The following is a 24499-nucleotide window of genomic DNA, read 5'->3' on the forward strand; positions in this document are numbered from 1 at the left end:
GGATGGAGGGAGGAAGAAAAATAAGCCATTTCTGCTAATGCCCTGATTCCCAGCATGATTTAGAAGAGCCTAGTAGTTGCTCTAAATTATGCCAACAGAAATGGTCCCTGAATAACAAACCCACTGGCTGGAGCACAGAGCATGGTTTCAGCCTGTCTCCTACGTTAACTTTAGGCCACCATAGGATGTGACAGGGAAGTCCCCAGTTGCCACTCTGGGGCAGTGTTAAGTCTCCTTTGCACTACTGGAACAGTGCAAAGACAATTAAACCTAGGCTGAGAATCTGGGCCAATAACAATTTAAACAGCTTTCATCCCCTAACATTTTAGACCCAGAAAGATCCATCAAAACATAAGAAAAGCCCTACTGGGTCAAACCAAAGGACCATCTAGCCCAGTTTCCTGTCTTCCAACAGTGGCCAATGCCAGGTGCCCCAGAGGGAATGAACAGAACACCCATTCCCAGCTTCTGGCAAACACAGGCTAGGGACTCCATCCCGGCTAATAGCAATAGATGGACCTATCCTCCATGAATTTATCTAGTTCTTTTTTTAACCCTGTTATAGATGTGGCCTTCACAACATCCTCTGAAAAAGAAAAGGAGTACTTGCGGCACCTTAGAGACTAACCAATTTATTTGAGCATAAGCTTTCGTGAGCTACAGCTCACTTCATCGGATGCATTGTAGCTCACGAAAGCTTATGCTCAAATAAATTGGTTAGTCTCTAAGGTGCCGCAACTACTCCTTTTCTTTTTGCGAATACAGACTAACACGGCTGTTCCTCTGGATCCTCTGGCAAAGAATTCCACAGGTTGACTGTACGTTGTGTGAAGAATTACTTCCTTGTTTGTTTGTTCCTGCTGCCTATTAATTCCATTTGGTGACCCCTAATTTTTCTGTAATGATTAAGAGTAAATAACACTTCCTTATTTACTTTCTCCACACCAATCGTGACTTTATAGACCTCTATCATATCCCCCCTTAGTCGTCTCTTTTCCAAGCTGAAGTCTTATTAATCTTGCCTCATAATCACTCCTCCATCTCAAGCACTTTATAAACTATAGTCTTAATCCTGCAAAAATGTGCTATCATGCTTAGTCTCATTGACTTCAGTCATCAGCAGATTAAGACAGGAATTGAAGAAGAATATCATTTTGAAACTGCAGAGGGAATTTTCATGTAGGAATTACCCAAATTAGAATATGTCCAACAAATAAGGTTCACTTGCTCAATGTCATTATAGGAACTTTGAGCTTAGTGGCTACAAATAGTCAAGACTTTGGGCTTATGTCCCATCAGGAAGACAGCACCTTTAGCGCTACAATGACCATTAATGCACTGCAGAGGCACTGATTCAGAAGTGATCCAGGACGGAAGAATGCCACATAACAAACCACCACCACCACTTCCAGTAGCAAGCAGGGTTTTCTTTGAGGTCTCCTAACCAAGAATTGACCAAGCACATGCCTATTCAGTTTATGATCAGATGTGATTACCGTTTGAGATGCTATAGTCATAAGCAGTATGTCCAATATCAATGTAAGGAACTAAAATATCCCTAACTTTGGTTCACAGAATCCTTTTGTTGCTGCCCGACCAAGATGTTTTTATTTTCACTGTTCTTAGTTTTCAGAAAATCAATCCAAATACTCCGAGAAGTTACTAAATTAAAATACAGATTTTAATTGCTGGTAGTTATTAAAATGAATTTTCATCTTTGTATTTATTTTAGGAATCAGATTTATTAGATATACAAATAACATTTTTTTAAAAACCTTAAGATTTAGCAGTCATGTATTTTGACTATAGTTATAAATTACTTTCTGAGGTAATGGCTAAACAATCCGGCTCTCAATTTCACTAGTACAAACCTGGACTAATTTCACTGACTTCATACAAGTTACCTCAGATTTACACCAATTTAAGTGAAAGCAGAAGTGGCCCAATAAGTCTAACGGGATATTTTCCATATAAAATACTCAATTTTTAAGCTAATAAACCGTATGCTCATTTCTTGATTTAAAAGGTTGGTGTGACTGGTAAACTGTAGTTTCAATATTAGAAATAATGAGGTAGCATAAACTCAAGAAATGCAAACTTCCTGAGCAAAACCAACAAGCTCCTGAGATATTATTTTGCAAAGCTTTTTGATTATTAACTATTTCCTCACTGAATGATTACAGTTTTTGTCATTTAGATTCACAGGTTCAAAAGACTGCTGATTAAAATAAGAACTATTTAGAGATAGGAAACATTTTTCCATGTAGTTTTCAGCCAGTGCCCCTTTAACAATGACTTTCAGAAGTTGACATAGATATTATTGTAAAAATATAACATGAAAAAGCAGTAGAGATGTTCTGAAAACAGCATTAGCTCATCAGCAAATAGCTTTTGTATTGGAAGGATCAGAAAACATAAGTAGCTTTAATTTCAGTCTATCTTCCTCGGATACAGCCTGACCTGTTCTTACTCATTCTGCAGTGTGAAAACAAGGTAACACAGAGATGTGAATGAGTATGGATAACTATGACCAACCATGGAAGCTATTACTTAGGTGAAAAGTCCTCATTCACACAAGCAAGGATTTCAGTGGTCCTACTTGCATGAGTGGCTTTAGTGGGACTACGAACATGCATAAGGTTTTACAAGATTAGAATATGTTTGTACAATGTCATATATACCAGTGCCCCTATCGACAAACATTTATTAATGTAACATTATGGAGATAAATAGTCTCACTGAACTCAGTAAGAATACTCACATAAAATTATTCATATGTGTAAGTAAGTATTGCAGGATGTGGCCCAAGCTTTCTAAGTCAAGGTACAATTTCTTTGTCTGTGATAGAGTACAAGCAGTAGGTTCTAAGTCTGCCGCATCTTTGACACTCCATAAAGTGCATGTATTTTCTGGGTGCTGTTAATATAACACTTGCAGAAACAGGACTAGAAAGAATGTTCTCTTGCTTATTGTGCTGAAATTCTCTGGTAAACTGTTTAACTGAAATGCAGAGTTATTCAGAGGGATTTCAGAAACAGGTTTGGAATATTTTTCCATAAATGTAAATTTTTTCTGTTAATACTGGATCTCTTTATACAGATGCAGGGCCCTAATGGCACAGGCCTTACAAAGAATCAAAAATGGTTTTTGAGTTTCAGTAGACTAGACTGAGCACAATTACCAACAGTTGCACATGTGAGTAAATGCAGTAGGCAGTTGACACTTAGACTTTGGAATATTATGTAAATATTATAAAGGCAGAGATGCTTAGAAGGAAACCATAATCTAGCTACTTTGATTTCAATGATTCAGTATAATGTGACTACAAAATACAATTTAAACGAACATCTAATTTAATTAAGTTAAACACCACATAAGAAAAACATCTGCAAGACTCAGTCATCCCTTTTTGCTAGGTTTCAGAGTAGCAGCCATGTTGGTCTGTACCCGTAAAAAGAAAAGCAGTACTTGTGGCACCTTAGAGACTAACAATTTATTAGAGCATAAGCTTTCATGAGCTACAGCTCACTTCATCGGATGCATACAGTGGAAAATATAGTGGGGAGATTTTATATACACAGAGAACATGAAACAATGGGTGTTACCATACAGACTGTAACAAGAGTGACCAGAAAAGGTGAGCAATTACCAGCAGGAGAGCGCCGTGGGGGGGGGTTAACCTTTTGTAGTGATAATCAAGGTGGGCCATTTCCAGCACTTTACAAGAACAGTAGGAGGGTAAATAAACAAGGGGAAATAATTTTACTTTGTGTAATGACCCATCCACTCCTAGTCTTTATTCAAGCCTAAGTTAATTGTATCCAGTTTGCAAAGTAATTCCAATTCAGCAGTATCTCCTTGGAGTCTGTTTTTGAAGTTTTTTTGTTGAAGAATTGCCACTTCATTTACCTGCGCATCTACCAATGTGATATATGCCATCATGTGCCAGCAATGCCCCTCTGCCATGTACATTGGCCAAACTGGACAGTCTCTACATAAAAGAATCAATGGACACAAATCAGACGTCAAGAATTGTAACATTCAAAAAACAGTCGGAGAACACTTCAATCTCTTTGGTCACTCGATTACAGACCTAAAAGTGGCAATTCTTCAGCAAAAAAAACTTCAAAAACAGACTCCAACGAGAGACTGCTGAATTGGAATTAATTTGCAAACTGGATACAATTAACTTAGGCTTGAATAAAGACTGGGAGTGGATGGGTCATTACACAAAGTAAAACTATTTCCCCTTGTTTATTTCCCCTCCTACTGTTCTTGTATAGTGCTGGAAATGACCCACCTTGATTATCACGACAAAAGGTTCACACACACACACACACACACACACCCACACCCCGCTCTCCAGCTGGTAACAGCTCACCTTTCCTGGTCACTCTTGTTACAGTCTGTATGGTAACACCCATTGTTCCATGGTCTCTGTGTATATAAAATCTTCCCACTATATTTTCCACTGTATGCATCCGATGAAGTGAGCTGTAGCTCACGAAAGCTTATGCTCTAATAAATTTGTTAGTCTCTAAGGTGCCACAAGTACTCCTTCCCTTTTTGCTAGTAAGTGTAAGTAGCCATTTTGATCCCATTAACACAGCTTTGAGATGGATCGTGTTCACCTGAAACAGTAAGTCTGAAATAACAAACAAAACGTGAACTTCCTTACTTTGTTTCAGTTTTGGTGTATGCAAAGCATGAACACAAAAATACTTCATTTTCTTCCACTTCTGGTTTTCTATTAAAAAGAAAATTGAAGACATTTAATTTTCCCACCAAATTTATTAAATGAACAGAAATACACAATCATGGATTTTTTTATGGGAAAATCGCTTGCTGAACAGTTAGCCTGGGACAAACCTAGCCAAACCAGAAACCTCCTATTTTAACAAATATAGGCCCTGAGCCTGCAGATGCCCAAGTGTTTGCAAGATTTGGGCCAAAGTATACATGGTTTGTGTTCTTCTGCTCCATTAATGGTAATGGAAGTGTACGGGGCTCTCCATCCTGATGTTACCAAAATATATGTGGCTCCTCTTTTGTGCACTATTTCAAAGAAAGTCAACATAGAGACACTCATGCAGCTATATCAAAAAGATGTTCTTTTTCTTAAAATTTATGTTGGGATCCTAGCAATTCATCTGCCTCCATACAATGTTTATGGTTTCAATGTCTATGGGGAGTACAGCAGGCTTCAAATATTGAAGGGAAGTTCTTATTGTCAAAACTGTCAGTTTTACAATGATAGCTTCATTTTCACAATGACAGTTTCACTAAGAATATATATATTCCAGTTGCCAATAAATAAGTGTACTATAAAAAAAGCCAAACACCAACGAATGAGAATTTGCTGGGATCTTGCCACTTTAGACTGTACAGTTAGCGTTCATTAACTGTTTAATACTGCTGCATCCCTTAAAAACAAGAAGACAAATTAAACCATAAAAATGCAAAATAATGTTGTTGATAGCTGTTTATTGGTGTGAAGGTTTTTTCACATCATGAGTTTAAGAAGACTTCAGCTTCTTTCAACCCAGATATGGTTCAAATGGTGTGGTAAAAGGAGGTTCCTTAAAGTCACAATTTCAAAACTCCTTTCCTCTTTAGGCCTCCTCCTTCCAGATGCAAAATTCCACCCTAATACAAGATGAACAGCATTGCCTAGTGAACCAGTTATAGTGCTTTAGAACCACCATGCTGCAGATTCTGGTTCTATTTCTGGTCTCTCACTCTGCAGGCTAACAGTGGGTAAGAGCTCTGCTGAGACTGCATGTTTTTAGGGTAGAGTCTACTTCACCTCTTTGACCTCTCTGGCTGATTAAATAAATGACACTGGTGGGTTGTCTGGTGTCACTGACAGGAAGATAGTGGCCGGGAAACAATCTAGGGAATCCTCACAAGCTCACTAAGCTCTGGACAACTCTTGTGAGACATTAAATATACTGTTCTAAGTCGCAGGCTATTCACCTTCACCTGCCTGTATATAAATAAAAAAGCCAAATTAGCCTCTCCCAGATCCGGATAAGATTTCTTTGTGCAATCCCCCATTCCACTCTATTGCCAGCATAGACCCTGATCCAGAAAAGCACTTAAACACATGTATAACTGTAAGCACATGAGTAGTCCTATTGAAATCAATGGGAAAATTCACATTCTTAAATTTACATGTGCATAAAAGCTTTGCTGGATCTGGGCCCTAATGAGCTTGATGGTTCTGAGGGGTTGTTACCCCAATTAGAAATTCTGGCCAACACTTCTGTAGCTCTCTTTCCTAGGAAAATATTTGATATAGCTACATCTGATTTGTCCTCAAACATATGAGAAATATTTCTTAAAAAGGTGTGTCAAAACAGTGATTTAATGAGCTGACAAACTGGAAATCACCTAAAATTAATAATTGTTTACCAGAATCATCTTAAATTTCCAGTGGATACTATTCAAATTAAAATTGTCAGAAAAACCTGAAAAAGAACATAGTGTACAAGCCTATATATAAACATAGATATACATACACAAGTGTCTATAAAGCACCAACACTTCTTTTACATCTGCCTTTACTTCGAAATGGGGAAAGCCCGTGTTACACCTCTTTGAAAAAATTAAACAAATCTTCCCCCACACCTCAGCCTCTTCCAAAACCAAAGAGCAGCATGACATTTGCTGCATGCACTTTCGATATACGCCTTACAAGCGTGTGGTAAATGCCTTCTTTTTAGAGATGATGCAAATTACAGGTATGCAGATGGAAATGCTAAAATGTGTTCTAGTTTCACTCTCAAAAGTACTCTTGAGACTGCAACCACATGATTCAAAACTATTTGTACTCCTTACTTCTGGCACTCAAACACATTCTCTTACTCTGCTTGCACAAAGACAGCATAAACAAATGAAAAATATGCTTTTCCCATAAGTTTTAAAAGAAATATATGTTAATCATTTGTTAGATAACAAAAACCTATAACTTAAAAGCTAAAACAGCTGACCAGGACTTGTGTGTTCTTCCTTTTGTACTTTCCTGTTTGAGCTATACTTTCTTCATAACACAAGGTTTCCATTAGATTTTAACAAATGTTAAAAACAAAATAGATTCACTTTAAAAATATGATCTTAGCATTTACTTGTGTACCCTTTGCACAAAGGGGTTTAAATATACAGATCACTCACATGTACAAATTCAGAAGTTTTAGAAATTACACTCGATGAAGTGAGCTGTAGCTCACGAAAGCTTATGCTCAAATAAATTTGTTAGTCTCTAGGTGCCACAAGTACTCCTTTTCTTTTTGCGAATACAGACTAACACGGCTGCTACTCTGAAACCACTCATCATAATAATAATATTTATCAAATACTATACGATGTTGTATATGTTCAAAGTACTATACAAACTGTAATTAATTGACCCAACATTCCTGTGAAGTAGGCGGGTGAGTATTATTACAGATAGGAAATTCAGTACCAGGCACAGAATGGTGAAGTGGCTTACCCTTACAGTAAGCCAATGACACAGCCGGTATTTGAACCCATGAATTCCTCAGTTCCTAAAATTCTATCTTGATTGCACTATACCACATTGCCTTTCACTTATATAGAAAAGGAACACAAGATTAAAAGATTTTATTTTTGAAATTTTATTCTGGAAAGAAATGTCAGTAATAGTCTGGGTAGTACACAAAGGCATGGAAGTTTAGGCCATGAATTGGTCCATATTTTACAATTCTGCCTCTCTCTCATTGCCTTGGGCCTATCTGAACAAGGACATTATAATAATGATCTGTGGGTGGTGACCATCTGCAGTTATGTGACCATGCACTTCAGAATTGAATGCAAAATCAGCACAGTATTTTATAGAATTATTGATTATCAGCTAAAACACACTATGCTTTATATACCTGAGAAACCAATCTCAGTCAGCATTTACCACAGAACATCTGATCTGCTGGAAAGCATGAACCAGTAAATGTAAAGACATGGATAGGCAGAAATTCAGCATGAAAGGAAAGCATAACTTCTCACTTGTCTTTTAGAGAACCTCTACAACAAATAATTATGTACTTACTTACCAGATGACAGGTATCAAGTGCTTTGTATGAGATATTATGAAGTTACAGAGTTGCCTAATGGAATGCATTCTTCCAACAATAAAGCACAGCATGTCAAAGAGATATCATGAAAAATAGGAGATTTGAACTTATCAATTAACTGAGCCTCATGAGGGAAAGTTCACAACATTATCAGGGTTGCAGGTAAGTAGGTTTATCTACCAGAATGAAAAGGAGTACTTGTCACGAAAGCTTATGCTCAAATAAATTTGTTAATCTCTAAGGTGCCACAAGTACTCCTTTTCTTTTTGCGAATACAGACTAACACGGCTGCTACTCTGAAACCTACCAGAATGAGTGTTTCAAAAATACACAAGGAAGAGGAAGCTGGTCATTAGCAAGGACGGAGATGACCCCAAGCTACCCTGTCTCTGTTCATATAAACCAGCCATGTCTATCACTAGTATATTAGTTATTGTGCTCCACATGGTAATATTTCATGGCAGATTGTTTAATCGTGGTTTGCACTGTATGACACTAAACATGATAGGTAATATTTTCAAAAGTGACTAAGTGACTAGGAACCTACAACCAATTTTCAAAAGTAATTTAGGGACTTGGGAGCCTAAATCTCATTGACTTTCAATATTATTCATATCTGTGTAAGAAGGGTTAAACAGTTATGGTAAAAAGTGTACTGCATGTAATATTTTGTTTCATCAATACTGTAAATGTATTTGATCTGTTTTTAATTTTTTTTAAATACACTCATGTCAAGCACCTCCCTTGGCAGACCCTAAGAGCAGGGCCTGTGAAAAGAATGGAACAGAACTGATCACCATCAGCTCTATGCCACCTAGAGATTTTTCTCTGTCAGTGAAAATGGCAGCTGGCCAATTAGGCCCTGTTTTAAGGATATTTTGTGCTACCAAAGCACCCTGAGGTTTTTGTACTTTGTCCTTCCCCAAAGAACTTACAATTTTGACAGGACACAAGAAATGAGGGAAAGAAACTGATCAAAAAGTGTAGGGTGACCAGATAGCAAGTGTAAAAAATTGGGACAGGGGGTGGGGAGTAATAGGTGTCTATATAAGAAAAAGCCCCAAAGATCAGGACTGTCCCTATAAAATCGGGACATCTCATCACCCTAAAAAAGTGGGGAGGAAGGGGAGACAAGGAGAAGCAAACAGTAATAATAATAATACAGTTACTCAGTAAGGCATGTGTATATTTTGATGGTTCCATAACGGTTGGGGGGTTTTAAATATAGTAAAACTCACATCTTATTAACAACATAGCAGAAGTGAAAATTTAGTTGGTATATGAATTATTTAAAATATTAATTATGAACTAAATAATAAATTTAACCACTTGGCTATTTACATTATTTGAGTGTGCCTGACTTGGTTTTATCAAATTATTTGGAAGATAGTTCCTTCTGCTACTGCTTTTATCATCTGCAGAATTTGCGATACATCTATGTGCCAAAACCATCTTAAACCTACCCATTGCTGGTCATAAATAAAATACTACCTATAAATCTGCAGACGCTACACTGTGTGGATATTTTCTTAAGCATGAAATTAATTATCAAAAGTATGAAACACTGAACCCTAAAAAAGAAAAAAAAATAGCATGTTCACAAACTGGACTTTTAAAAACACTGCGTGTTAACAATTTCCTTTTTTCATATTTGGCCTTGCTATTTCACATTATGACACATTGTCACTGGGAAGAATCAGATCAGACAGATTTTCCTACATTAGTTATGGCATGGCATAATGTCCTTGATTAATCACATCAAGGCAAAATTGTAAATTATCAAAACCCCCTTTTTTTCTTAGAACCACAAGATTTGTGTGCATTTTGTATATTTACATGACCTAGCATGCCAGATTAAGTGTTGGAGGATTATTATTTTTGTCTCATTTCTGAGGAAGGTGTGTTTCAAAACAGCTAAACTATTCCACAAAATTAGATTTAAAATATATTAGCAGAAAATTGTTCAATGTATAAAGAAGTTAATATTAGTTGTGCTGGTCTATTTCTAATATAGACTTTTAAGGTCTTGATCATTTCATAATGTACTACACAAATGTCGCAGTTAACATTCCTTATTCCATTTCATGTACTTCCTAAAAACTCTTAAGCTATTTTATTTTACAAGATTTTATATATACAAGGTCAATATAGTCCTGATGGGCTGAGTCAAATGCTGAAGGTCAATTAGGATGTCAAAATGAAATGAAAGTATGTCAACATAAGCTGCATAGCATTTATAAATATGCTATACGTAAAAACTATGTGTGAAATCTACAGAAGCTGTTAAATGTGGAGTTCTAAGCTTTTCTTGGAGTCAGAGAGATAACCCTAGCTGTTGTACAAATATTACCAGTGAAGTAGCTTTTTAGCTCCCTGAGAATGTCCACTGCTTTGGGGAAAATAATTTCTAGGCTTTCATCAAAATACTGTGAGAAATTTGGGTTACACACATTGCAAATATATGCACATAAAATTCACAAAATCTGAACACTTCATCTTGATCAGGATATGCAGAAAGAAACACTGATATAGAGACAGATTTTAAAGCAGAAAGCCACAGTTTTATTAAACTTTAGGGGAGGGAGGTTAATTTCTCCCCACCAAAAAATACCAAGTATTTACTTGGGTCCAGAATGGTGTTAAATGGCCTCCATGCCAAATAACCAATACTCAGGATTGGCCCCATTCAGCCTAGCCACTAGGATTCAGCCTGCCTCCTAGGATTCAGCCCACCTCTGAGTCCTCTGATTCTGTCTCAACAAGGGGGAATGAGGCTATGCATGAAGACCATCTCAGTTTTCAAAAAATTAAGGTTTCCCCTCCTTCCTATAGGCCATTAAATAAGTGCTGGAACTAGGGCTGCTGCTGCACCGCCTGGCTTTAAGTGTTTTCCATCATATACAGGATTTACAGTTTGGTTCAATTGCTCTCAGAACCCTCACTATACAAACTGTTCCAGCACCCCTGGGCCATTAGGTCTACCAGTCATCTCTTGGGTTCATCACTCATGCTTATCTCTGGGACCTGGCCCTTTTGAGCCTCTTACCCACACTGGATTTGGGCTGCAAGCTGTGATGAAATTACAAACCTCACTTATAATCTTACAACTTTTAATTCCCATCCTTACTCCTTATTAACCTAAAACTGGGGCTCAGGGTGCTGCTAGAAAGGTGAGAAAACCCATTGGACACCTTGCCAATCTAATGCCAAGTTTAAAAAAAAAATTCCTGATACCCAAATGTGGTGATTTAGTCAGACCCACAACATCCTAGAAATGCCGTTCAAACTATATCTTCATCACAGGGTAAGGAGCACAAGTCAACAGCCATTGGAGAATAACTGCTATGTGCCCCAATGGCTCCATACACAGCAACCGAGTGAGGCAATCAAGTCTTCCCTCCCATCCATAGTCTAGCCAATGGATGCCACGTGGGCATAATCTCCATATGTGTCCTAGGGGGAGCAGGACTTCCCCCCTCCTCTGAATCCTAGGGGTTGTCTGTCTCTGGCCAGTTCAAGAATTCTTCCATCAACCTAGCACTGTCTACACTAGGACTTAGTGACGTAGTTAAACTAACTTAAGGGTTGTGGAATTTTCACACCCCGAACGATGTAGCTGGTTCGATCTAATTTTCTGGTGTAGACCAGCCCTCAGTGGAAAGTATTATCAGCATTATTATACCTCGGGGGATATATCCTTTCATAAAAAAATAAGCTTGAGGATATAAATATTTTAAGCCACAACTTGAACTACAATAGCAATAACCTCTCTGTAAATAGCTACCCAGATTATAAAATTGTTCAAAGTTTAAAAAGAGAGGCTATAAAGCAGTGCAACATGCAGAAACTCAGAAGTGTACAATTTCTCAGTGTAATTCTCCCTGCTATTGTGATTTTTTTTGTTTCTGATATTCAGTTTTAGTCTTTAATAGGTTTTTTAAATTTAAATTATATAAAACTTTACAAACATATAAAACTTTTATGTTATACAAGTTAAAGGGATGTGCAAGGTTGGTAGACCAAAAGTATGAAATATCAACTGTGTCATGTATTGCAAGTGCATATCTGTATTGCCTTTTTCACAAGCTCTTCTCACCTGCTTCCATCTTGTGGATAGGCAGTAAAATAAAATTTACAAAAATCCTGCAGTCTGCTTAAACAGAAACAGAAAAGCAAAATGTAGAAAAAAACAAAGCATGTAAGTGCAATTGCATCAAAACTGTACATTTTTTGTTATTATGAGGCCACAACAATTTTAAGTTTTGTTTATTTTTTAAATAAATACATTTTGAAGATGCACAGCTTTACTATACTGGATGGTAGCCTTGGGACAATACATGCTGGGTAACACAGAGGTTATGATATTTATGTGACTAAAAGTTGGGATCTGTTCACTTTCCAATTAGAAAACAGATGTTGTGTCTTTATTTACTTAACACAGTGGCAATGTAATGACTCTATGCATCTGGAAATCTTCACATGGGCAAGCTGAGATTGAGACTGGAGTACTGAGTGGGGAGGATGCACAACCTGCTCCTGGCATCTAGTAGAAACACTAGAGGAAAATTAATACAACCAAAAACTGTGTTGACTTTGCTGAGGAAATCCCTCAATGCTGGGGGACACTCTTAAAATGAATTCCCAAAGCAGAAACTGAGGGTGTTTCTCTAATAACCACTAGGGAGGAGGCAGGTGTCTCAGATTCAGTGCCTCTGCATGGGTAGCCTTATGTCATTGTGACAGTCTGTATCCCTATGCTCACCCCTTTTACAAAACTATAATGGATTTTGTACAAAGTATGCCTTGTAAGATATCATTTGAAAACTCATACTTTACTGATCATTACTGTCATGGTAAAATGGTTGTGGTGACACTGTATGTAAAGTTATAAGATTCTATTGTATGATGTTACTAAAACATATTCTAAATCTAGGGAAACAGCCACAAACCAGTTCCTCAGAGACAGAAGACAAACTGATGCCTCAGCCAGGTGTCAATGAAAATAAATGGACTATCACCTGGTTAAGAAGCCATTCTTTGTCAGGAAAAAGGGTGTGGGCAAGAAATTTACATCTTGGCAACAAACAGTTGGAGGTTCCCATCTCCACAGATAGGCTATCTTCTGAACCTCAGCTGAGATTATTTTCAAAGAAAAAGAGAACTATAAGAAAAGAGAACAGAAGCCGCAAAATCTCTCTCTCATTCATCTCTTCTCATGGCATCAACAACATCTGAATGATAAGGAAATTAACACAAATTTAGGAGAGGTCCTGCCTGGAAGGATTCCAGCCAGTAAGACTGCTAGTAAGACTGGGGTGAGAGAAACTTTTGCTTTGAAATCACTTAGTTTGTTAAGCTAGCTATTAGTTTGCATTTTACCTTTAATTTCTTTGTAACCTATTCTGACTTTTCTGTCTCCTTACTTGTAATCACTTAAAATCTATGTTTCTGTAGTTAATAAACTTATTTTATTGTTTTATCTAAACCAGTGTGTGTTTGGATTGAAGTGTTTGGGAAACTCCATTTGAGATGATAAGATTTGTGCATATCATTTTCTATTAACAAAATGACGGACTTCGTATGAGCTTGTATTCTCCAGGACGGTGCTGAGCAGTACAAGACAAATTTCTGGGGGGACTTTGGGAGTTTGCTAGTGTTCCCCACACTGTAATTCATGGGTGGCTGTCTACAACATTCATACATAGTTGGGAGTGATTTACATGCTGGGGGCGATGTCTGAGCAGATCAGGAGTGGTTGCTCTCACAGTGAAGCAGTGTAAAAGGCACCCCAGGTTGCAGCATTGAGGGGACACAGCTGCCCATCAGTCTAGATTGTACCCTGGAGAATGTCACAGTTCTCCACAGATCTCTTAGGGATGCATGAGGGTTTGTGAGCTGACCCCCCAGTTATTCTGCAATGAAGCCAAATGCCATGAAGGGAGAATTCAGAGGGAATACTGTGAGCAGAATCTCAGGGAATTTCCTAGCCCCTGTGCAAGTTTTTCTACATAGAGGCATAATCTGAACCACAGTGCTTAAATACACAAATATTTTAAAGCATTACTAGGGCAGCAGTCAACATACTACTCCTTTTAAACGAACATATTGTGCTGCGACTTCAGAAACCAGTTAGTGGATAAGAAAAACATTAAACACCTTAACTTCTGCCATTTTTCACTACACCATGAGATATTAACATTTAAGAATAAATTATTATTAAAAATACTACTAATAAAATCCTCAGTTTGTATTGTTGCTAGGATTTAATGTCAAAACAACTGTTTTAAAATGATGAACTGATTATCGGAAGAGAACTCATTTTTGATACTGAGAAATGTGTTCTACTCCAGCAATAAAAACACTCGATAACTAGTTACCAATTACACAAATAGACTGTTCCTAGCCTTAAATGGCTAGCAAAGAGCAGAGATAAAAAAAGAAAAATAACCATATTGCCAGTTGAAATCTCTGACTTACTTTTTTGCAATTCAGAGGAATATCTATTATGCAAGAGAGTCAGAATGCCAGTAAAACCTAAGACTTCCACGAAAACATTATTTTTGTGTATATGGCTTAGATACAAAGCTAAAAGCAGAACTGACAACTGAGCTTGGGAAAGTAAGCCTTTTTGCCAACGAATTTCTTGCAAAGTCAACAATTATAATTTATTCTGATCCTTTGTATCACCATATTAGTAGTTATTTTTCAGCAATCCCAGAGCAGCAACAAATAATGCCATAGAAGAGAACTGATATAATTACATGCTGAAAAAGAGAGTCCAGCACCCTTACACTCAAAACTACCCTCTGTGGCTCCTTCATACCCCATATGTTGCTAATAAAACTGTTTGAATCATACTTAGGAGACAGTTTTACTGATATTGTATCAGGTCTCTGGGTTCTTCATGTGAGATACGATGTCACTAGAACTATAACTATGCAAATTTTGCAATACAGAATCCCACTGGACACAATATTACGCATATAACTCGCAGTATGAAACTGCGCATTAGCAAAATTTTTGTAACCACTACGTTGAAAAATCTCAGTACACTGGAAGCAGATTCAAGAAGTATTAAAGCGTGATCTGCATGTACATGTGAAACACACCTTTACCTATAAAGACAGCAGTGATATCTATCTCAAAAAAGGAAATATGATTTTGCGTTCATCTGATAATTCACAGAAAATTTGAGAACAGATATTCTCTAATAGGGGAACAGTTTTCAATAACATTAAAAATCAATAGCCAACTGTAGAATCCTTAAACTAGATTTTCAAGCATGAGGATCTAACTTTCATCTGCACAAAAATCAGTCTAACTTGCATCACACAACAGCCTAAAGTTTTGGGTTTCTAGTGGTTGCATGTACATTTTTTGCAGCTGCAAAAAAACTTAATTCAGACTAATTATGGTAGTAAGCATTATGCCAGGTATCAAGCATCTGCAGTACAGGGTTTTATGAATGTACTTTAAAAAGTATCATTAGAAAGCAACATAAAATAGGGGAGAGTAGGAGTGTCTTGTGGTCTAAATCCTGACTTTGGAGCGAGGAACATGAGTTCTAATCCTGGATCTGACTTCAAATCCCTCTATGGCCTCAGGCAAATCAAGACCCCTCTCGGCCACTCCTCAGTGAAATTAGGATTACATTTTTGTTATTATTTGTACAGCATTAATATGGTCAGTGGTTTATAGACACACAAAATGAGAATTCCCTGTCTTGAAGAACTTACAATCTAGGTAGATATCTTGCAAAGCTGAGGGTAGGGAGGCAACAAAAAAATCAGTGCGACAAAGCAGCAAAGTAAGTCATATGTCTTATTCCTTCCATGGTTTTATTGTAGTTGTTGTTTCTCTACTAATAGTTATCATCATCAAGAAGTATGTTTTAAAGAGGAATTTGAAAAAAAGGAGATGGTGATTGTGCGGCAGATTGGCATTCCAGGTTTAGGGAGACAAAAATACTTAACTATGGCAATGTTTGTAAAGTGTTATATACAGTAAGTTCTGAGTATTATTAAAAGAAAAAGCACTGTACTAGCTATCCTCCTGATGTAGTCAGAATGTTTTTTTAATATGACTCTAAACAGAAAACAGGTAAATTAAATAAGGTATCACATATTCCAACTAAAATGCTTCCATAAAGGCTAGAATGTGGTAACTTTACTCACACTGAGACTTCTTCAACCTTATAAGTGGTCCCATTGACTTGTGTGAATTACTCCTTGTGCAAGGTACTAGTTAATGTGAGTAAACATAACAGTCTGACCCTAAGTTAGTATACTTTTTGGTGCCAAAATGTTGGTGTATTGATCATTTCCTAGAAATGAATCCAACATGTTTCCACTGGAGCAGTAGCTTAAGGTAGTGAGTTCTTGTGAAGTTTTCTTCAGTGCCATCTCTTGAGTGCAAGACTAAAACTGTATCCGACTCCCTCAAGTCATTGAGTGATATTTTATGAGCTAGACGATTTACACTGTGTTCTACAAACACTTCACAGCACCTTAGTATGCCATATGTACTGGACTTTATTACAATACAGTTTTGAGATAATTTTGTACACACACACACACACACACACACACACACACGACATACTTTAGTAAGTTTGCAAAACAACAACAACAACCCTGCAATATGGTGCAATTGAAATGTTGAGATTTACATACTTCGGTATAAGACTGCTAAAGATAAAAGATTGAAAAGTCGTATTTTGAGAAAAATAAGGTCTATATAAATCAAATTTTATCAGTATAGGCTATGATCCAGCAAATCACTTAAGCACATACTTACTTTTAAGCACAAGTAGTCTGACTCATCTAAGAAACACTGCCATTGGTGGGGACTACTCATGTGCTTAAATTCAAGTATATGCTTACGTGCTTTACAGAATTCAGGACTATTGGCGTCACTGGATCACCACAATGTAAAATACTCAATCCTAAAAAATAAAACAGTAGAAAAAACAAAAGCGAGATCAACATGAAAAGTTCATTCAAAAGTCTTAAAAATATACTCATGATGAACAAGATCTATTATTTACTGGCTATGTGAGTTCTAGAGCTAAAATGTATTAATGAAGGCAGGCAATAGAGCTTTTAGAAGATAGCTAAATGTTCAGTAAAATTGAGGCCCCGGACCAAAAAGAAAAAAGTAATTCCTGTCTCTATCACCTTTGGTCTTTACCATTCTCAGTGGTTTAATATTAAGGACCTTGGGAGGGTAAACCAGTCTCGATGAGGGCTTCCTCACCTTTGAAATATATCTTCCCCTTTGATTGCCTCTTGAGTTTGTTAACATTTAGGGGATGCAGAGTAGACCCCGCAATGATGGCTACATGTGGCGCCCCAATGAGGTCAATGCATTCATTAGTTCTAGGGTTAAGTTTATATATCGTAACAAATGAGTTGGGAGGAAACAGGTACAAAACAGAGTTGTTGGTGGGAAGAGGGTGAAGCTGAGAGAGATGGGAGGACAGTGGTGTATTTACTAGAATACACTGAAGTAGTATCAATAATTGAACTAAATTGTATCTTTTAAATAAATGAATACTATGCATTTTGTAATGGATTTTCTTTTTATTATTCTTTGTTAACTGGCAAAATTCAGTCATTTGTTATCTGTCTCCCAGTCATTAGCGTGAATTGGCTAGATTCTAACATAGCAGTAATATGGTTTTTTTATCAAGTTAAACTTCTGCAACCTTTTAAGTTTATAGTGACCAATCAAGCTAAGTTTTAATATAGCCTATCAAGACAGAACTACAATAAAGCTAGTTTTGAACATGATATGGCTCGTAACTGCAGCAGTAAACTCCCCTGGCAAGAACAACTATGTAACAACTTTTTCAGATAGCAAATGCAGCCCTAAACACATAGGCAAGATCACCACTGTGCAATTATGCAGAAACCTTAAAAATCCCAAGGTAACGAATCACGTGTTTTGGTGAAATAATTTCTGGACCCAGTATCCAAGTAAAAATTTGGCACACTTAATAGCCTGAGGCTCAACAGTTAGCACCTAAGATATGCTGAAGTTCAAACACAAGAAATGTACGGACATCTATTCCCAGATATTCAAACAGCATTTAAACAATGGAATACCCACAGCACTTCTTTATTTATTAACAGAGCAACAAAACTGCTATCATTAGCATAATTGTGACACTTCAACCCAGATTTGGAAATAATAGCCAATGGAGCTAAACAAATTAAAAACAAGACAGGTCCTAAAGATGAACCACCTGGAACTCCAGTTATGATTGGATTTTATGATCTAAACACATTTCCGTTTATAAAAATTGGCATGGTAATATTGCTCACGTAAGCCTTAAACCACAGGAACATGACAGAACTGGGATTTCAATGCAGTTTTTAAAAAGAGCAATGTTAAGTACAGTAGAAACTCAGAGTTATGGACTCCTCGAAAATGGAGGTTGTTCATAACACTGAAATGTTTGTAACTTTGAAGAAGCCATTATGGGATGCTTCTCAGGGCGGACTCTCGGAGCGGGGGCTCACAGCTCTGCAGAGGTTGCCCAGTGAGTGGGGATGAGGATAGGCAGCTGGTTCTTGCCACCTGGCTGCAAGGATCATGAGCGAGGCACTCTGGGGCCCCGCAGCGTCAGTGGGCGCACAGTGCAGGCTGTGACCCTTTAAAACTGAGCTGCTCCTCCAGAGTGCAACATGCAGGCAGGAGATTGGGCTCCAGCTCCAGCAGCGTATATTCCATGCCAGGTCTCAGTAGCAGCTTGGAAGCTCTGAGCTTCCAAGCTTGACTCCTCCCAGCCAGGGGGGAGAGAGAGGAGAAAACAGCATTCATCACCTCCTACCTGCGATTGCCCTGAGCCGTGGCGAGTAGGGGGTGAGGACAGGCAGTCCAGATGTGCCTACCTTTAAGATGCAATACAGGCACAGTACAGTACTTACTGGTGTTTGTTTCTGTCTTTGCTGCTGCCTGATAGCTTACTTCCAGTTCCCATGGTGTCCGGTTGACCGGTCAGTCCGTAATTCTGGTGTTCATAACTTTGAGGTTCTAATGTAGTTTGGGACTTAAACATTTCTCAAACTCTGCAGTGCTGTACTACAACATGAAAACTAGAAACTACCCAGAAACAGACTAGAATCAAAAGTCAGTAGCTAGTCAATTTTCTACTGTCCAAATTAAGTAAAATACAAAAGACAAACAATAAAGGAAAAGTACTTCTAAAAACGTATTACTTTTAGTCCAACAGTGTTATGCAGTCAAGCAGGACTGAAGGATTGCTGCAAAAGCTGCTAAAATATCAATATCACCTGCATGGATCATGAAGTGGTTTTTTCCCCTTCCCCAACATATTCTTGGGAGGGGTGGAACTCTTTCCTTTGAAGCATCAGGGATGCCCATGGCTGGAGAAGAGACTTTGGAAGAGGAGGGCCAAGCACAATCTCTCTCAGGTGTGTGGCTGGCTGGTTTTTGATCTCATGCTCAGGGGCTAACTGATCACCATATGTGGGGTCAAAAAAGAATTTCTCCCCCAGATCAAATTGGCAGCGATCTTGTAGAGTTTTCACCTTCTTCTGCAGCATGTGGGTCATGGATCATTTGCCAGGATTATCTGGATATATCTCACTAAAACATTTTTCTGTCACTGTGGGGGCCTCAGGCACTGGTGCACCTTGGATCTTCCTATTCTCTGCCTGTGGCACATAAACTGATTTCCTACAGGCTAAATTACTTTAGTCAAATTTTGGTTGTTGGATGAAGTGAGTGAGTACTGGATGGTCTTGGTGGCCTGTGTTATACAGGAGGTCAGACTAGATGACCTGGGGGTCCCTTCTGGCCTTAAACTCTGAATCTATGAAGAATATTTGTTATCAGTATTTAAAAGCCAATCATTAGCGACCTAAGTCCCCGAAGCATCCTAAATCTTGAATGATATTCTAGAAAAAGAGAACAAATATGAAGACATGGTAAAAACTGGTAAAACAGCTTTCTAAAACATTGAGTAATTATGGCAGGTTGGTAATCAGAGCACAATGAATGTCTAACATGCATTTCTCAAGGCCACACTAAAAGAGGATTTTGTTTTACAAAGCAAAACGACACGACGGTTTCAATCTGAGTCCCATTTATCTAAAACCTCCAAAGGTGCTGAGAACAAGGCAGCATTCAGGTCCATGGATGGGGGGGGACAGGTTCAGATAATCATTATTATTTAATGGACAACACACACACACACACAGCTATCCATTTAAACTGGTAATATACTCTGGACCAGCTCATGGCCGACCCCACACAATTGATTAGAGGGGGCAGGAAGCACGCCTGTGTATGCCCTTATGGTTGTGTACTATACCACTGCTTCCAGAGTGCAGAAGAAGCAGGCTCCACTATGTCCCCAGCTCATTCAAGTGGGCAGGAAGGAGCTTCATCCCTTAAATGTGCCTGATAGTGTAATTATACTGCTGTGTCAAGCAGCATATGCTGTCACAGTACATTCCCTCCACTAAGCAGTGAGGAGAGTTCCTGAGTCACAATCTCGCACCCATACTACTCTAGCAGCAATGCAACAACACACTGTCCTTATTATGGGATAGCCTAGATAACCAACTGATGATATGTGTCTTATAAATACTGGAGTTAGTTTAAAAAAATTTAAAAAATAAAACAGGAAAAATATCCTGAACATCAACAACAAAACTGGTGATCTGACAATCAGATCATCCTAATTCTGTATCATTTAGAAAGGTTTGTAAGAGAGCCAGTCCACAAGATTAATATACATAAGGGTTGTTTGCATAACATTTAGATGTAAAAGGGGGACTCTGCTGCCTAGTTTACATGAAATTGTTATTCCCTAATTTTAGCTGTATGAAAAGTATATGTTTATTGAACAACTAAGGAGAAGACTACTCCAAGATGAGTGAGAAGAGTAAAAAAGAGTGGATGTGAAACAAAATAACTTACATTGATTCTTAAACAAAATCAGAGCAAATATTCCACATAGTTGCATTTGCAAGTGAAAGCTGACCTCAGGCATTATGTTCAATACATATGAGGCAGATAACCTAAGCTGATAATGACCTTGATAATATTATGGAGGCAAATTTTAATGCAGGATGAGCTGTTCTCGAACAATTTTTTACAATATATTAGGCATACGGGGGCTTTTTTCTACATCAGGAATTGCATGTCATGTTCTTTAAACTATTTCTCTTCTTGAGCAAATGTATTGTGGACTATACAAGGAGAATGCTATTTGCTATTTATCTTGGAGTTTCTCAGTTATAGTTTTCACTGGCAGTGACAGAATGTGACATTTTTCTCAAAAACATGGTTGCATTTAGGATCCCCTCTTTTAGGATCCAGAGTCACAGGATAACTAGAGTATTTAGTGACTCTCAACCCTAGTAGTTCCATCTTTGAGACACCGAGAGTGATTTTCATTAGCTGGAAATTATGTGCAAATTCAGAGCACGTAGTGGTACCAACAGCAGAAAATGTGGAAGCAGGAGTTCTGCACATAGCAGAAGTGGCTACATAAGATGCATCAGCAGAGACTAGGTTATGGCAATTATTCCACCCTACACTGTGAAACCAATCAGTTCTTGTGAACTACACACTGTTAAGCAAACACCTCATGGTTGCTGAATGCTAACTCTAATGTTCAGAAAGCATTAAGACTTATTTAGTTCCTATATTCAAAAAGGGAAATCCCTGTGTGAATGTTCATAATACAAGCTCCAGTATATAGTCAGTCAAAACCACGTTGAAATAGAAGGCCACAGGCTAGTATTTGACAGGTTCTTTTTTATACACTATCAATGTTCCCTCCAAGATCACTACAGAAAAGATATGAAAATATGGGAAAAAATAAAAGCAGAAAAAGACAACAGAAATAATTACAAACTGGGTTCTGCTTTAGGAACGTTTAATGCCTCTACCAACCCTAGGGAAGAACAGAGCTTTCTACATGTATGTCTCATGATAATACAGTATATCCATTTTTGGGTATATAAAAGGGGTGTTCCAATATATTAATGAAAAAGAAAATAAGTGGAAAAAACATAGGCCCCAATCCTGCAAAGTATTATGCATGTGTTTAACTTCACACATTGTGAGCAATCCTACTGAGTTCAACGAGACTACACCACAGTGCATACATACATCTTTGCAGGACAACTAAGAAATTGTACATCCAAAAACAGGAAATTGGTTTAAGCTGGTTGAAGCTAACTGTTCTGCGAGCTCCACTTCAGATATTCTTAGGTGTCTAATCCAATATATTTCTCAACAAATTTTAATGGATTTTTAGTATACTAAAAACATGGGCATATCTTTGGCAATCCAACTCATCAGGTATGAAAATCAGTATCTCCATGCAAAATGTCTATGTGAGGGGATTCTCTCTCTTTTGCCCTCAAAAACTATTAAAGTTATAGGGTTTGAGACTACCTGAGTAAGTTACATAGAACAGAGACTTTGGAACAGTATGTTCTATTACTGTATTTGGAGCTGAATACGCTGCAGGCAAGTGCCTTTTAGGAAGTTATAGTAAGTTAAACAGTTCAAGCAACAATCATGATTATATCTGTGCAAGCTATTATTCATTCACAAGACACCCTCGGTTTGTATAAACTATCATATAAAAACAATGTTTTTTAGGGAATTCACTGTCTTTGTTATATTGCACATTATAACAATAGGAGGAATCCTTTGTTTTTCCTACTAAAGTCTGCCATTAGTCTGAATTTAAGAAAAGTCCATATTCTCTTTCAATTAGTCTAATCATAGTCAGCCTTCGGAACAACCATAGGGCTTGTCTATACAGGGATACACAGGAAAATTAATCTGAATTAAATGAAGGTGTGAATTTAAAGTGGATTCTGATTGCCCCATCTCAAAACAGATATAATAGAATTGAAAAAGGTGCAGAGAAGGGCAATGAAAATGATTAGGAGTATGGAACAGCTGCCACATGAAGACTGATTAAAAAGACTGCGACTGTTCAGTTTAGAAAATATACAACTAAGGGTGGATATGACAGAGGTCTATAAACTCAAGAACAGTATGGAGAAGTAAATAGGAAAGTGTTGTTTGACCCTTCACATATCACAGGAACTAATGGTCACCTGATTAAATTAACAGGCAGCAAGTTTAAAACCAACAAAAGGAATTACTCCTTCACACAACACATAGTTCACCTGTGGAACTTGTTGCCATGGGATGTCCTAAAGACCAAAAGTATAACTGTGTCAAAAAAGAATTAGATACATTCATGGAGGTTAGGTCAATCAATAGCTATTTTTGCTATTGCCAAGATGGTCAGGGATACAAACCCATGCTCTGGGTGTCCCTAAACCTCTAGCTACCAGCTGGGACTGGATGACAGGAAATGAATCACTCAAAATTGCCCTGTTCTGTTTGCTCCCTCTGAAGCATCTGGTACTGGCCACTGTCAGAGACTGGACTAGATCGACCATTGTCTGACCCAATAGGGCTGTTCTTATGTATCAAGAGTCTGTTAACAAAACCAATTTACAATGGATTCCTATCAAAACAATAATCTAAAAACATCACTGTGGAGCTAAACAGAAAAAAAGAGATCTGATAGTTCAGCCATTACTCCTGTTCTCAGAGAAAGTAGTGTACACAAGAGACAAACTGCAATTCTGCTAAAAGTGTAGATTCCTTGAATGCAAAAAACACCAAACTACACAGTATGGTCAGAAAAATATAGGTGCAGAATGCCAGCTGGCTGATTTGCAAATATTATTATTCATTTTTACCACAATCACAGGCATGCTAGGTACCTCACAAAACATGGAGCAAAATGAGGGCTCTTCCCCAAGTCTTACATTTCAGAAAAGATTTTACAATCTAGAATGTAAGCTCATAAAGCAGATGCATACCCCTTACATCAGGTCTTGTGATGAATCCTCCTTGTTCCCTCAGGCCTAGTCTATGCTAGAAAAAGTTTGCCAGTACAGCTATCCCAGCAAATCCTCTTAGTGTAGACACAGCTTATACTGGCAAAGAATGCTTCTGTCAGCATAACTTACACCAGTCCCCCTAAAGAAGTAAGTTACACTAGCAAAAGCACTTTATTGCTGGTATAACTGTGGGGGGCGGCCAGCCCCAGGCCTCTGCGGGGGGACGGAGGGGCTGCGCACAAGGTCTGTGGGGGACAGGAGCACGGGAGGCAGGGGGGAAATCGCTCCCCAGTACGAGCCGACGGAGCGGGTTGGGGCCGGGTTGCTCCATGTTCTGCCGCGCGGTGAGTGCAGGACGCACCCGACCCCTGCTGCAGTCCCCCGGGACGTAGCTCAGGGGGAGGGGTGGAGTAGGGGCAGAGGCGGAGCAGCGGCGGGAAGAGGTTGGGTGGAGTAGGGGTGGAGGCTATGGAAAAGGGGTAGAGTGGCACG

At 38.2% G+C, this 24499-nt stretch overlaps 1 protein-coding gene across 18 annotated transcripts in view; it reads right to left on the minus strand.

Annotated features, from left to right (window-relative positions):
* Nucleotides 1-24499, minus strand: part of GTDC1 (glycosyltransferase like domain containing 1) — a 298462-nt gene that overhangs the window by 257155 nt on the left and 16808 nt on the right. For 16 of the 18 annotated variants that reach the window (XR_005227437.2, XR_006285007.1, XM_043525659.1 and 13 more), the window contains exon 2: nt 4679-4747. The exons of the other annotated variants lie outside the window; for them this stretch is intronic. The gene's annotated coding sequence lies outside the window, so the exon portion shown is untranslated. The remainder of the gene's footprint in view (nt 1-4678; nt 4748-24499) is intronic. 18 annotated transcript variants of the gene reach the window in all.

Source organism: Chelonia mydas, chromosome 11 (genome assembly GCF_015237465.2).
Source record: "Chelonia mydas isolate rCheMyd1 chromosome 11, rCheMyd1.pri.v2, whole genome shotgun sequence".
In the NCBI taxonomy this organism is placed as follows: Eukaryota; Metazoa; Chordata; order Testudines; family Cheloniidae; genus Chelonia; species Chelonia mydas.